The sequence below is a fragment of the Scyliorhinus torazame genome, chromosome 12 (assembly GCF_047496885.1).
Source record: "Scyliorhinus torazame isolate Kashiwa2021f chromosome 12, sScyTor2.1, whole genome shotgun sequence".
Taxonomy (NCBI): domain Eukaryota; kingdom Metazoa; phylum Chordata; class Chondrichthyes; order Carcharhiniformes; family Scyliorhinidae; genus Scyliorhinus; species Scyliorhinus torazame.
In genome coordinates, this window is record NC_092718.1 from 145533413 (window position 1) to 145546303 (window position 12891).

Below are 12891 nucleotides of genomic sequence, written 5' to 3' on the forward strand. Positions count from 1 at the left end.
GCAGTGCAGCAGTGACTGAAAGATGGTGCAGTCCAGTGTAGCAGTGACTGTGAAAGATGGTGCAGTCCAGTGCAGCAGTGACTGTGAAAGATGGTGCAGTGCGGTGCAGCAGTGACTGTGAAAGGTGGTGCAGTGCGGTGTAGCAGTGGCTGTGAAAGATGGTGCAGTGTAGCAGTGACTGTGAAAGATGGAGCAGTCCAGTATAGCAGTGGCTGTGAAAGATGGTGCAGTGCAGTGTAGCATTGACTGTGAAAGATGGTGCAGTCCAGAGTAGCAGTGGCTGTGGAAGATGGTGCAGTGTAGCAGTGGGGATGAAAAATGGTGCAGTGTTGCAGTGGCTGTGAAAGACGGTGCAGTGCTGTGTAGCAGTGACTGTGAAAGATGGCGCAGTCCAGTGTAGAAGTTGCTGTGAAAGATTGTACAGTGCAGTGTAGCACAGGCTGTGAAAGATTGTGCAGTGCAGTGTAGCAGTGGCTGTGAAAGATTGTGCAGTGCTGTGTAGCAGTGGCTGTGAAAGATGGTGCAGTCTAGCAGTGGCTGTGAAAGATGGCGCAATCCAGTGTAGCAGTTGCTGTGAAACATTGTACTGTGCAGTGTAGCAGTGGCTCTGGGAGATGGTGCAGTCCAGTATAGCAGTGGCTGTGAAAGATGGTGCAGTCCAGTGTAGCAGTGGCTGTGAAAGATGGTGCAGTGCTGTGTAGCAGTGACTGTGAAAGATGGTGCAGTGTAGCAGTGACTGTGAAAGATGGTGCAATCCAGTGTAGCAGTGGCTGTGAAAGGTGGCGCAGTCCAGTGTAGGAGTTGCTGTGAAAGATTGTACAGTCCAGTGTAGATGTTGCTGTGAAAGATTGTACAGTGCAGTGTAGCACAGGCTGTGAAAGATTGTGCAGTGGCTGTGAAAGATGGCACAATCCAGTGTAGCAGTTGCTGTGAAAGATTGTACTGTGCAGTGTAGCAGTGGCTGTGGAAGATGGTGCAGTTGAGCAATGACTGTGAAAGATGGTGCAGTCCAGTGTAGCAGTGGCTGCGAAAGATGGTGCAGTCCAGTGTAGCAGTGGCTGCGAAAGATGGAGCAGTCCAGTGTTATAGTGGCTGCGAAAGATGGTGCAGTCCAGTGTAGCAGTGGCTGCGAAAGATGGTGCAGTCCAGTGTAGCAGTGGCTGCGAAAGATGGTGCAGTCCAGTATAGCAGTGGCTGTGAAAGATGGTGCAGTCCAGTGTAGCAGTGGCTGCGAAAGATGGTGCAGTCCAGTGTAGCCGTGGCTGCGAAAGATGGAGCAGTCCAGTGTTATAGTGGCTGCGAAAGATGGTGCAGTCCAGTGTAGCAGTGGCTGCGAAAGATGGTGCAGTCCAGTATAGCAGTGGCTGTGAAAGATGGTGCAGTCCAGTGTAGCAGTGGCTGCGAAAGATGGTGCAGTCCAGTGTAGCAGTGGCTGCGAAAGATGGTGCAGTCCAGTGTAGCAGTGGCTGCGAAAGATGGTGCAGTCCAGTGTAGCAGTGGCTGTGAAAGATGGTGCAGTCCAGTGTAGCAGTGGCTGTGAAAGGTAATGCAGTGTAGCAGTGGCTGTGAAAGATGGCACAATCCAGTGTAGCAGTTGCTGTGAAAGATGGTGCAGTCCAGTATAGCAGTGGCTGTGAAAGATGGTGCAGTGTAGCAGTGGCTGTGAAAGATGGCACAATCCAGTGTAGCAGTTGCTGTGAAAGATTGTACTGTGCAGTGTAGCAGTGGCTGTGAAAGATGGCACAATCCAGTGTAGCAGTTGCTGTGAAAGATTGTACTGTGCATTGTAGCAGTGGGGATGAAAAATGGTGCAGTAGAGCAGTGGCTGTGTAAGATGGTGCAGTCCAGAGTAGCAGTGGCTGTGAAAGATGGTGCAGTCCAGTGTACCAGTGGCTGTGAAAGATGGTGCAGTCCAGAGTAGCAGTGGCTGTGAAAGATGGTGCAGTCTAGAGTAGCAGTGGCTGTGAAAGATGGTGCAGTGTAGCAGTGGCTGTGAAAGATGGCGCAATCCAGTGTAGCAGTTGCTGTGAAAGATTGTACTGTGCAGTGTAGCAGTGGCTGTGGAAGATGGTGCAGTGGAGCAGTGATTGTGAAAGATGGTGCAGTGCAGTGCAGCAATGACTGTGAAAGATGGTGCAGTGCAGTGTAGCAGTGGGGATGAAAATGGTGCAGTAGAGCAGTGGCTGTGTAAGATGGTGCGGTCCAGAGTAGCAGTGACTGTGAAAGATGGTGCTGTGTAGCAGTGGCTGTGGAAGATTGTGCAGTGCTGTGTAGCAGTGGCTGTGAAAGATGGTGCAGTGCAGTGCAGCAGTGGGGATGAAAATGGTTCAGTAGAGCAGTGGCTGTGGAAGATGGTGCAGTCCAAGTAGCAGTGGCTGTGTAAGATGGTGCAGTCCAGAGTAGCAGTGGCTGTGAAAGATGGTGCTGTGTAGCAGTGGCTGTGAAGGATTGTGCAGTGCTGTGCAGCAGTGGTTGTGAAAGATGGCACAATCCAGTGTAGCAGTTGCTGTGAAAGATTATACTGTGCATTGTAGCAGTGGGGATGAAAAATTGTGCAGTAGAGCAGTGGCTGTGTAAGATGGTGCAGTGCAGCAGTGGCTGTGAAAGATGGCAAAATCCAATGTAGCAGTTGCTGTGAAAGATTGTACTGTGCAGTGTAGCAGTGGCTGTGGAAGATGGGACAGTGCAGCAGTGACTGTGAAAGATGGTGCAGTGTGGTGTAGCAGTGGCTCTGGGAGATGGTGCAGTGTTGCAGTGGCTGTGGAAGATGGAGCAGTGTCGCAGTGGGGATGAGAAATGGTGCAGTGTTGCAGTGGCCGTGGAAGATGGTGCAGTGTAGTGTAGCAGTGGCTGTGAAAGATGGTGTAGTCCAGTGTAGCAGTGGCTGTGAAAGATGGCGCAGTCCAGTGTAGAAGTTGCTGTGAAAGATTGTACTGTGCAGTGCAGCAGTGGCTATGAAAGATGGTGCAGTGCAGCAGTGGCTGTGAAAGATGGTGCAGTGCAGTGGTGACTCTGGGAGATGGTGCAGGGTCGCAGTGGTTGTGGAAGATGGTGTAGTCCAGTGTAGCAGTGACTGAAACATGGGTCAGTGCAGTGTAGCAGTGGCTGTGAAAGATGGTGCAGTCCAGTGTAGCAGAGAACGAAGATCAAAGAAAAGTACAGCACAGGAACAGGCCCTTCGGCTCTCCAAGCCTGCTCCGAACATGCTGCCTGTCTAAACTACAATCTTCTACACTTCCTGGGTCCGTATTCCACTATTCCCATCCTATTCATGTATTTGTCAAGATGCCCCTTAAATGTCACTATCGTCCCTGCTTCCACCACCTCCTCCAGCAGCGAGTTCCAGGCACCCACTACCCTCTGTGTGTGAAAAAACTTGCCTCGTACATCTCCTCTAAACCTTGCCCCTCGCACCTTAAACAATGCCCCCTAGTAATTGACCCCTCTACCCTGAGAAAAAGCCTCTGACTATCCACTCTGTCGATGCCCCTCATAATTTTGTCGACCTCTATCAGGTCGCCCCTCAACCTCCGTCGTTCTAGTGAGAACAAACCAAGTTTATTCAACCTCTTCTCATAGCTAATGCCCTCCATACCCAGGCAACATCCTGGTAAATCTCACGTGCACCCTCTCTAAAGCCTCCACATCCTTCTGGTAGTGTGGCGACCAGAATTGAACACTATATTCCAAGTGTGGCCTAACTAAGGTTCTATACAGCTGCAACATGACTTGCCAATTTTTATACTCAATGCCCGGCCAATGAAGGCAAGCATGCCATATGCCTTCTTGACCACCTTCTCCAGCTGTGTTGCCCCTTTCAGTGACCTGTGGACCTGTACACCAAGATCTCTCTGACTGTCAATACTCTTGAGGGTTCTACCATTCACTGTATATTCCCTACCTGCATTAGACCTTCCAAAATGCATTACCTCACATTTGTCCGGATTAAACCCAATCTGCCATCTCGCCGCCCAAGTCTCCAAACAATCTAAATCCTGCTGTATCCTCCGACAGTCCTCATTGCTATCCACAATTCCACCAACTTTTGTGTCGTCTGCAAACTTACTAATCAGACCAGTTACATTTTCCTCCAAATCATGTATATATACTATGAACGGCAACGGTCCCAACGCTGATCCCTGCAAAACACCACTAGTCACAGCCTTCCAATTAGAAAAGCACCCTTCCGTTGCTACTCTCTGCCTTCTATGACCTAGCCAGTTCTGTATCTCTCTCGCCAACTCACCTCTGATCCTGTGTGACTTCACCTTTTGTACCAGTCTGCCATGAGGGATCTTGTCAAAGGCCTTCCTGAAGTCCATATGGACAACATCCACTGCCCTACCTGCATCAATCATCTTTGTGACCTCTTCGAAAAACTCTATCAAGTTAGTGAGACACGACCTCTCCTTCACAAAACCGTGCTGCCTCTCGCTAATACGACCACTTGCTTCCAAATGGGAGTAGATCCTGTCTCGAAGAATTCTCTCCAGTAATTTCCCTACCACTAACGTAAGGCTTACCGGCCTGTAGTTCCCTGGATTATCCTTGCTACCCTTCACAAACAAAGGCTATTCTCCAATCCTCCGGGACATCACCTGAAGACAGTGAGGATCCAAAGATTTCTGTCAAGGCCTCAGCAATTTCTTCTCTTGCCTCCTTCAGTATTCTGGGGTAGATCCTATCAGGCCCCGGGGAATTATCTACCTTAATATTTTTCAAGATGCCCAACACCTCATCTTTTTGGATCTCAATGTGACCTGGGCTATCTACCCACCCTTCTCCAGACTCAACATCCACCAATTCCTTCTCTTTGGTGAATACTGATGCAAAATATTCATTTAGTACCTGGCCCATTTCCTCTGGCTACACACATAAATTCCCTCCCCTGTCCTTCAGTGGGCCCACCCTTTCCCTGGCTAACCTCTTGCTTTTTCTGTACGTGTAAAAAGCCTTGGGATTTTCCTTATTTTCCTATTTGCCAATGACTTTTCGTGACCCATTTTAGACCTCCTGACTCCTTGTTTAAGTACCTTCCTACTTTCCTTATATTCTATCATAGAATTTATCTATGATAAACTCTATGATACACAGGCTTCGTCTGTTCCCAGCCTTCTAACCCTGACAAATGCCTCCTTTTTCTTTTTGACGAAGCCTACAATATCTCTCGTTATCCAAGGTTCCCAAAATTTGCCATATTTATCTTTCTTCCTCACAGGAACATGCCGGTCCTGAATTCCTTTCAGCTGACATTTGAAAGCGTCCCACATGTCAGATGTTGATTTACCCTCAAACATCCGCCCCCAATCTATGTTCTTCAGTTCCCGCCTAATATTGTTATAATTAGCCTTCCCCCAATTTACCACATTCAACCTAGGACCACTCTTATCCTTGTCCACCAGCACTTTAAAACTTACTGAATTGTGGTCACTGTTCCCGAAATGTTCTTCTACTGAAACTTCGACCACCTGGCTGGGCTCATTGTCCAGTACAGCCCTTTCTCTCGTTGGACTATCTACATATTGTTTTAAGAAGCCTTCCTGGATGCTCCTTACAAACTCTGCCCCATCCAAGCCCCGGACACTAAGTGAGTCCCAGTCAATATTGGGGAAGTTGAAATCTCCCATCACAACAACCCTGTTGCTTTTACTCCTTTCCAAAATCTGTCTACCTATCTGCTCCTCTATCTCCCGCTGGCTGTTGGGAGGCCTGTAGTAAACCCCCAACATTCTGACTGCACCCTTCTTCATCCTGATCTTTAACCATATAGCCTCGCTGCCCTCTGAGATGTCCTCCCGCCGTACAGCTGTGATATTCTCCCTAACCAGTAGCGCAACTCCTCCACCCCTTTTACATCCCCCGCTATCCTGTCTGAAACATCTAAATCCTGGAATGTTTAACTGCCAATCCTGTCCTTCCCTCAACCAGGTCTCTGTAATGACAACAACATCATAGTTACAAGTACTAATCCAAGCTCTAAGTTCATCTGCCTTACCTGTTATACTTGCATTAAAACATGCACTTCAGGCCACCAGTTCCACTGTTTTCAGCAGCATCTCCCTGTCTGTTCTTCCTCCGAGCCATAGTGGCCCTATTTCCTAGTTTTCCCTCAATTTTTTCACCTTCTGACCTATTGCTCCGGTACCCACCCCCTGCTAGTTTAAACCCTTCCGTGTGACACTAGCAAACGTTGCGGCCAGGATATTTATGCCTCTCCGGTTTGGATGCAACCCGTCCTCTTTATACAGGTGGGCAGCACGGTAGCATTGTGGATAGCACAATTGCTTCACTGCTCCAGGGTCCCAGGTTCGATTCCGGCTTGGTTCACTGTCTGTGTGGAGTCTGCACATCCTCCCCGTGTGCGCGTGGGTTTCCTCCGGGTGCTCCGGATTCCTCCCACAGTCCAAAGATGTGCAGGTTAGGTGGATTGGCCCTGATAAATTGCCCTTAGTGTCCAAAGTTACCCTTAGTTTTGGGTGAGGTTACTGGGTTATGGGGATACGGTGGAGGTGTTGACCTTGGGTAGGGTGCTCTTTCCAAGAGTCGGTGCAGACTCGATGGGCCGAATGGCCTCCTTCTGCACTGTAAATTCTATGAAAATTCTATGAGGTCACACCTGCCCCGAAAGAGCTTGCGGTGGTCCAGATAACTGAAACCCTCCCTCCTACACCAGCTGTTTAGCCATGTGTTTAGCTGCTCTATCGTCCTATTTCTAGCCTCACTGGCACCTGGTACAGGGAGTAATCCCGAGATTACAACCCTTGAGGTCCTGTCTTTTAACTTCCTGCCTAGCTCCCTGAACTCCTGCTGCAGGACCTCATCCCCCTTCCTGCCTATGTCGTTAGTACCGATATGTACGACGACCTCTGCCTGTTTGCCCTCCCCTTCAGGATGCCCGCTACCCGTTCTGAGACATCCTGGACCCTGGCACCAGGGAGGCAACAAACCATCCTGGAGTCTCTTTCACGTCCACAGAAGCGCCTATCTGTGCCCCGGACTCCCCCCTATGACTATTGCTCTTCTGCGCTTTGACCCTCCCTGCTGAAGATCAGAGCCAGCCGTGGTGCCACTGCTCTGGCTGCTGCTGTTTTACCCTGATAGGCTATTTCTCCTCTTCCCCCCCCCCCCCCCCCCCGACATATCAAAAGGGGTATACCTGTTCGAGAGGGGGACAACCACAGAGGATTCCTGCACTGGCTGCCTGCCCCTTCTGGTGGTCACCCATCTCTCTGCCTACACCTTGGGTGTGACCACATCTCTATAATTCCTATCTGACGCTTTCTGCCACCTGCATGCTCCTAAGTGCATTCAACTGCTGCTCCAACCGAACCATGAGGTCTGTGAGGAGCTCCAGTTGGGTGTACTTTCTGCAGATGTAGCATCCGGGACGCTTGAAGCCTCCCGGACCTGCCACATCTCACATTCAGAGCACTGCACCCCTCTAATTGACATTCCGTTAACTAATTAGTAAATTAAATTCAAAAATAATTTATTATTTTTATTACCACACTGTCCAAATTACCAAGTTCCATTTCCCACTCTGGCTGTGTCTCACTCACTCAGGATGTGTCTCCTTCACCTGCGCAAAGCGGACGACACAGAGGCTGTGAAAGATGGTGCAGTGTAGCAGCGGCTGTGAAAGATGGTGCAGTGCAGTGTAGCAGTGGCTGTGAAAGATTGTGCAGTCCAGTGTAGCAGAGGCTTTGAAAGATGGTGCTGTGTAGCAGTGGCTCTGGAAGATGGTGCAGTGCAATGTAGCAGTGGCTGTGGAAGATGGTGCAGTGCAGTGGTGGCTGTGGAAGATGGTGCAGTGTAGCAGTGGCTGTGAAAGATGGTGCAGTGCAGTGTAGCAGTGGCTGTGAAAGATTGTGCAGTGCAGTGTAGCAGTGGCTGTGGAAGATGCTGCAGTGTAGCAATGATTGTAAAAGATGGTGTAGTGCAGTGTAGCAGTGGTTGTGAAAGATGGTGCAGTGTAGCAGTGACTGTGGAAGATGGTGCAGTCCAGTGTAGCAGAGGCTTTGAAAGATGGTGCTGTGTAGCAGTGGCTCTGGAAGATGGTGCAGTGCAATGTAGCAGTGGCTGTGGAAGATGGTGCAGTGCAATGTAGCAGTGGCTGTGGAAGATGGTGCAGTGTAGCAGTGGCTGTGGAAGATGGTGCAGTGCGGTGTAGCAGTGGCTGTGGAAAATGGTGCAGTGCAGTGGTGGCTGTGGAAGATGGTTCAGTGTAGTATTGGCTCTGGAAGGTGGTGCAGTGCAGCTTGGCCGCGGCTCTCGAAGATGCTAGGTACTGTTCGCAATGACTGAACTTTTGTTTGGTAGTCAAAGGTGAGAATTGTGGGATTCCGGTGACGGAGATGTGCTGAGAAGTCGCACATCAGGTGTCTCTCCTCCTGCGATCCTGAAAAATAGTCGCTTTTCACCTGAAAAACGCCTTCAAACCGAATAAATCACCCCCACGACATTGGCTGAACAACAAGATAAAAAAGGATGCTGAACAAAAGCCAATCCAGGGGTGGAGCAGAAACCTGGAGTGAGAAGAGCCTGGACCAGCAACGAACGGACGAGCCGACCGGCGCACAAAGTGACGAAACAAGAACTTCGCCAGAGCGAGAGGGCCTGACCAGCCGCGAATGAAGCCCTCCCTCACCAGGGGATGGCTGGAGGACGTTCCTCTCGAGCATTGAGGGAGCACAAAGACGAGTCAAAGTTGGACATCCAGGCTGTGGTGAATGGCGCGGTAGCTAAAGCTCTGGCACACACGCAACTGGCCCTGGACAAAGCCGAAAAGTGACTGGAGGCCCAGGGGGGCAACGATCGCAGACCTGGAAAGGGCCGCAACGGACCAGAGCGACTGGATCATCGCCCGAGAAAAAGATGGCGAGGCTGGTCACGACAGTACAGCCGAAAAGGAAAAGTCGAGGACCAAGAGAACCGGTCGAGACAGCAGAACTTATGAATTGTGGGCCTACCGGAGGGAATCGAAGGTAGGAACCCCATAGACTATGTGGCCCAAATGCTGGGCAACCTGGAGGGAAGGGAGACCTTTCCCAACCCACCAGAAGTAGAGAGGGCACACCGGTCGGTTAGACCAAAGCCGGGGACCAGGCAAGGGCGATGATAGTGAAAATGCACAGGTACCAGGACCGGGAGAGAATCCTCTGCTGGATCAGCCAGTCCAAGAACTGCAGCTGGGAAGAACATGAGATCCGGATCTACCAGGACATTGGGGCTGACCTGGCCAAGCGCCAGGCCGAATTCAACAAAGCAAAGGCCGCGCTATACGAGAGTGGCGGACAATTTGGAATGCTGTACCCAGCCAAACTCTGGGTCACATTCTAAGGCAAAGAACATTTTTTCACAGTACCTGCGGAGGCGGACAAGTTTGCCAGGGTGCGGGCTGGAAAAGCGGCAACAGGGGAAACAATGAGGGGCCCACAGAACAAGACTGGTTCTAACATGGGGGTGGTGGGGTTGGGGGAGCTCCCACCCCCGCCTCCCTATCGCCTGTACAGCCAACACCAAATCACCCCCATAGAGACCGCTTTACACGGGAGAGCATGATGCGTACTGACTGATCAAAAGAGGGGGGGGCACTTTAACTGTGTACAGGACCCGCGGATGGACAGATCGAACCCAAAAACACGAAAGACCTCCGCCTTTTTATGGAGCAGATGGGGGCGGTGGACCCATGGTGTTTCACCCACCCATGGAGGAGGAGTTCTCCTTCTCCCATGTACACAACGTCTAGTCCCGGATCAACTTCTTTGTAATCGGGAAATTGGTGCTTCCAGGGTTGGTCAGGGTGGAATATTCCACGATCGTAATCTTCGACCATGCTCCACATTACATGGAGACGGGCCGTGCCCAGCGCCCCTCATGGAGGTTGGACACTGCCTTCCTGGCCAACGAGGCTTTTTGTTAGAAAATATCACAAGTCGTAGACAAATACACTAACAACCAGAATGGGGAGATCTCACCCTCCATGTCCTGGGAGGCGCTAAAGGCTGTGAACAAGAGAGAAATTATTGCTTTCAAAGCACGAAGAGACGGGGAAGAAAGGGCGGCTAGGCAATAGCTAGTTCACTCCATACTGCAAGTACACCGTAGAGCCCCTGGTGGAGAGGGAAAAGCTACAGATGGACTTTGACCTGCTCTTCACGAGGAGAGTGGTGCACCAACTCCGCCACGCACGGGGGACCCTGTATGAACACCGAGACCAGGCCAGCCGCCTGCTGGTGCACCAGCTGAGAAAGCAGGCAGCCACAAGGGAGATTGCACAAATTAGGGATAGCAGATGCGCAGTAGTAGCGGATCCAGGTCAACAAGGCTTTCGAGATCTTCTACCAGGGGCTGTACACCTCGGAGCCCCTAGCAGGGGACTCGGGGATGAAGCAGTTACTTGATGAACTGGACTGGACATGCCGGTTGTGGGGGTGGACAGGAAACAGGACCTGGAAGGACCACTAGAATTGGGAGAGGTCATGGAGAGTATTAGCTCCATTTAGGCGGGGAGGCACCGGGACCGGACAGTTTCCCGGCGGATTTTTACAAAACATTTGCGACAGCACTGGCCCTGCACCTGCGAGAGATATTCACAGACTCGTTGGCAAGGGGCACACTGCCACCTACATTAGCACATGCCTCAACCTCACTAATACCTAAAAAAGACAACCACCCGTCAGAGTGCAGTTCCTACAGACCCATCTTGCTGCTAAATGTCGATGCAAAAATACTGTCCAAAATCCTAGCCTAAAGGGGCTTTTCACAGTAACTTCATTGAAGCCTACTTGTGACAATAAGCTATTATTATTATTAAAACGAAGAGGACTGCGTGCCGGAGGTGGTCGCAGAGAACCAGGTGGGCTTTGTCGAAGGTAAACAGCTAACTTCGAACATCAGGCACCTGCCGAACGTGATCATGACCTCATCCGGGGAGAGACCACCTGAGGTGACCTTCTCCCTGGACGCAGAAAAGGCCTTCGACAGTAATAGAGGTACTGGTGTGGTTCGGGCTTGGAGCAGGGTTCACCGCCTGGGTGACACTCCTGTATAACGCCCCCACGGCGAGCGTACGGACAAACACCACCAGCTCCAAGTACCTCCAGCTGCATAGGGGCACAGGGCAGGGATGCCCGTTATCCCCGTCGTTGTTCACCTTGGCGATGGAGCCACTAGTCTCGCGCTCAGAGCGGCAAAGAATTGGAAAGAGATCCGAAGAGGAGACAGAGAACACAGAGTCTCGCTTTATGCGGATGTCCTGCTCCTCTACATCTCGGACCCACGAAGCAGCATGGAAGGAATCATGGCGCTCTTATAGCCTTCTCGGGCTACAAACTTAACCTGAACAAAAGCGAGATCTTCCTGGTGAAAGGCAAGGGGGAAGGGCAGAGCTGATGGGCCTAGCTTTGGAACAGGCCCGGCACAAATTCCGCTACCTGGGGATCCAAATCGCCCACGACTGAATAGGGATCCACAAGTGGAATCTGACCAGCTTGGCAGAGGAAGTAAAAAAGGACCTGCAGAGATGGAACACAGTCCCACTCTCCCTGGCAGGGAGAGTATAGATGAACAAAATGACTGTACTGCTCAGGTACCTCTTCCTGTTTAAATCCATACCGATCTACATCCTCAAGGCCTTTTTCAACTCACTGGACAAACTGATTATGGCATTTGTATAGGGAGGGGGGGGGTCTAGCCCTCCCAAACCTGCAACACTATCAATGCGCAGCGACCGTAGAGAGAGTAAAGGTGTGGCTAAAGTTGCCGGAAGCCGAATGAGTGCTCACGGAGAAGGACTCCTGCATAGGGACCTCCCTCCTGGCCCCAGCCATGGTGGCATTCCCATCCCCACCCAGCCCAGTGGTGGTGGCAACCAGTCATAGAATCGACTGCGACAACATTTTGGCCTAACCGAAATGTCCAGCCAAGCTCCCATCTGCACAACCACAGGTTCATGCCGGAGCTCTCGGGCGCCTCCTTCAAAAGGTGGAGACAGGATGGGGGGTGGAATGCTGACAGTTAGAGACCAGAACATCAACAGCAGGGTAACAACCTCGAAGAGCTGACGGAAAGATTCCAACTAACGGGTCAACGAATTCAGGTACCTACAACTCCAAAACTTTCTGCAAAAAGAAACCAGGATGTACCCATGACCGCCACGACAGTCACAACTAGAGGAATTGCTAGACGCAGACATTTTAGGAAAAGGGAACTGTAGTGACATGGACGGACGACTGCAAAGGGGGGTCGACACCCAACTGGACGAGACAAGGGAAGACTTGGAGTTCGAAATAGGGTGGGGACTCTGGAGCGAAGCACTGCACAGGGTCAACTCCACCTCCATATATGCAAGGCTTAACCTAATGCAGCTAAAAGTGGTACACCGAGAGAGGGGGGGTGGTAGGAGACAAGAATTTTAACCAACACAAAAGGAGAGCCAGGGAACACAGGGGAGGGGTAACAACAATGGGAACCGTGGGCAGCACGGTAGCACAGTGGTTAGCACAGTTGCTTCACAGCTCCCCAGGGTCCCAGGTTCGATTCCCGGCATGGGTCACTGTCTGTGCGGAGTCTGCAAGTTCTCTCCGTATCTGCGTGGGTTTCCCCCCACAGTCCAAAGATGTGCAGGTTAGGTGGATTGGCCATGATAAATTGCCCTTTGTGTCCAAAAAAGGTTAGGTGAGGTTACTGGGTTATGGGGATAGGGTGGAGGTGTGGGCTTAATTAGGGGTGCCCTTTCCAAGGGCCGATGCAGACTCGATGGGCCAAATGGCCTCCTTCTGCACTGTAAATTCTATGAAAAGATCATAAAGGGGAAACTGATATATCCATGTAAATAGTTAAAACCGATCTCGAGTTGAATAACTCTAGTGGTACTCTGTGCTCCCATGT

The 12891-nt window shown here is 51.0% G+C and overlaps 1 protein-coding gene across 6 annotated transcripts in view; it reads left to right on the top strand.

Annotated features, from left to right (window-relative positions):
* Positions 1–12891, top strand: part of rabep1 (rabaptin, RAB GTPase binding effector protein 1) — a 234420-nt gene that overhangs the window by 217298 nt on the left and 4231 nt on the right. The gene's annotated exons all lie outside the window — the stretch shown is intronic.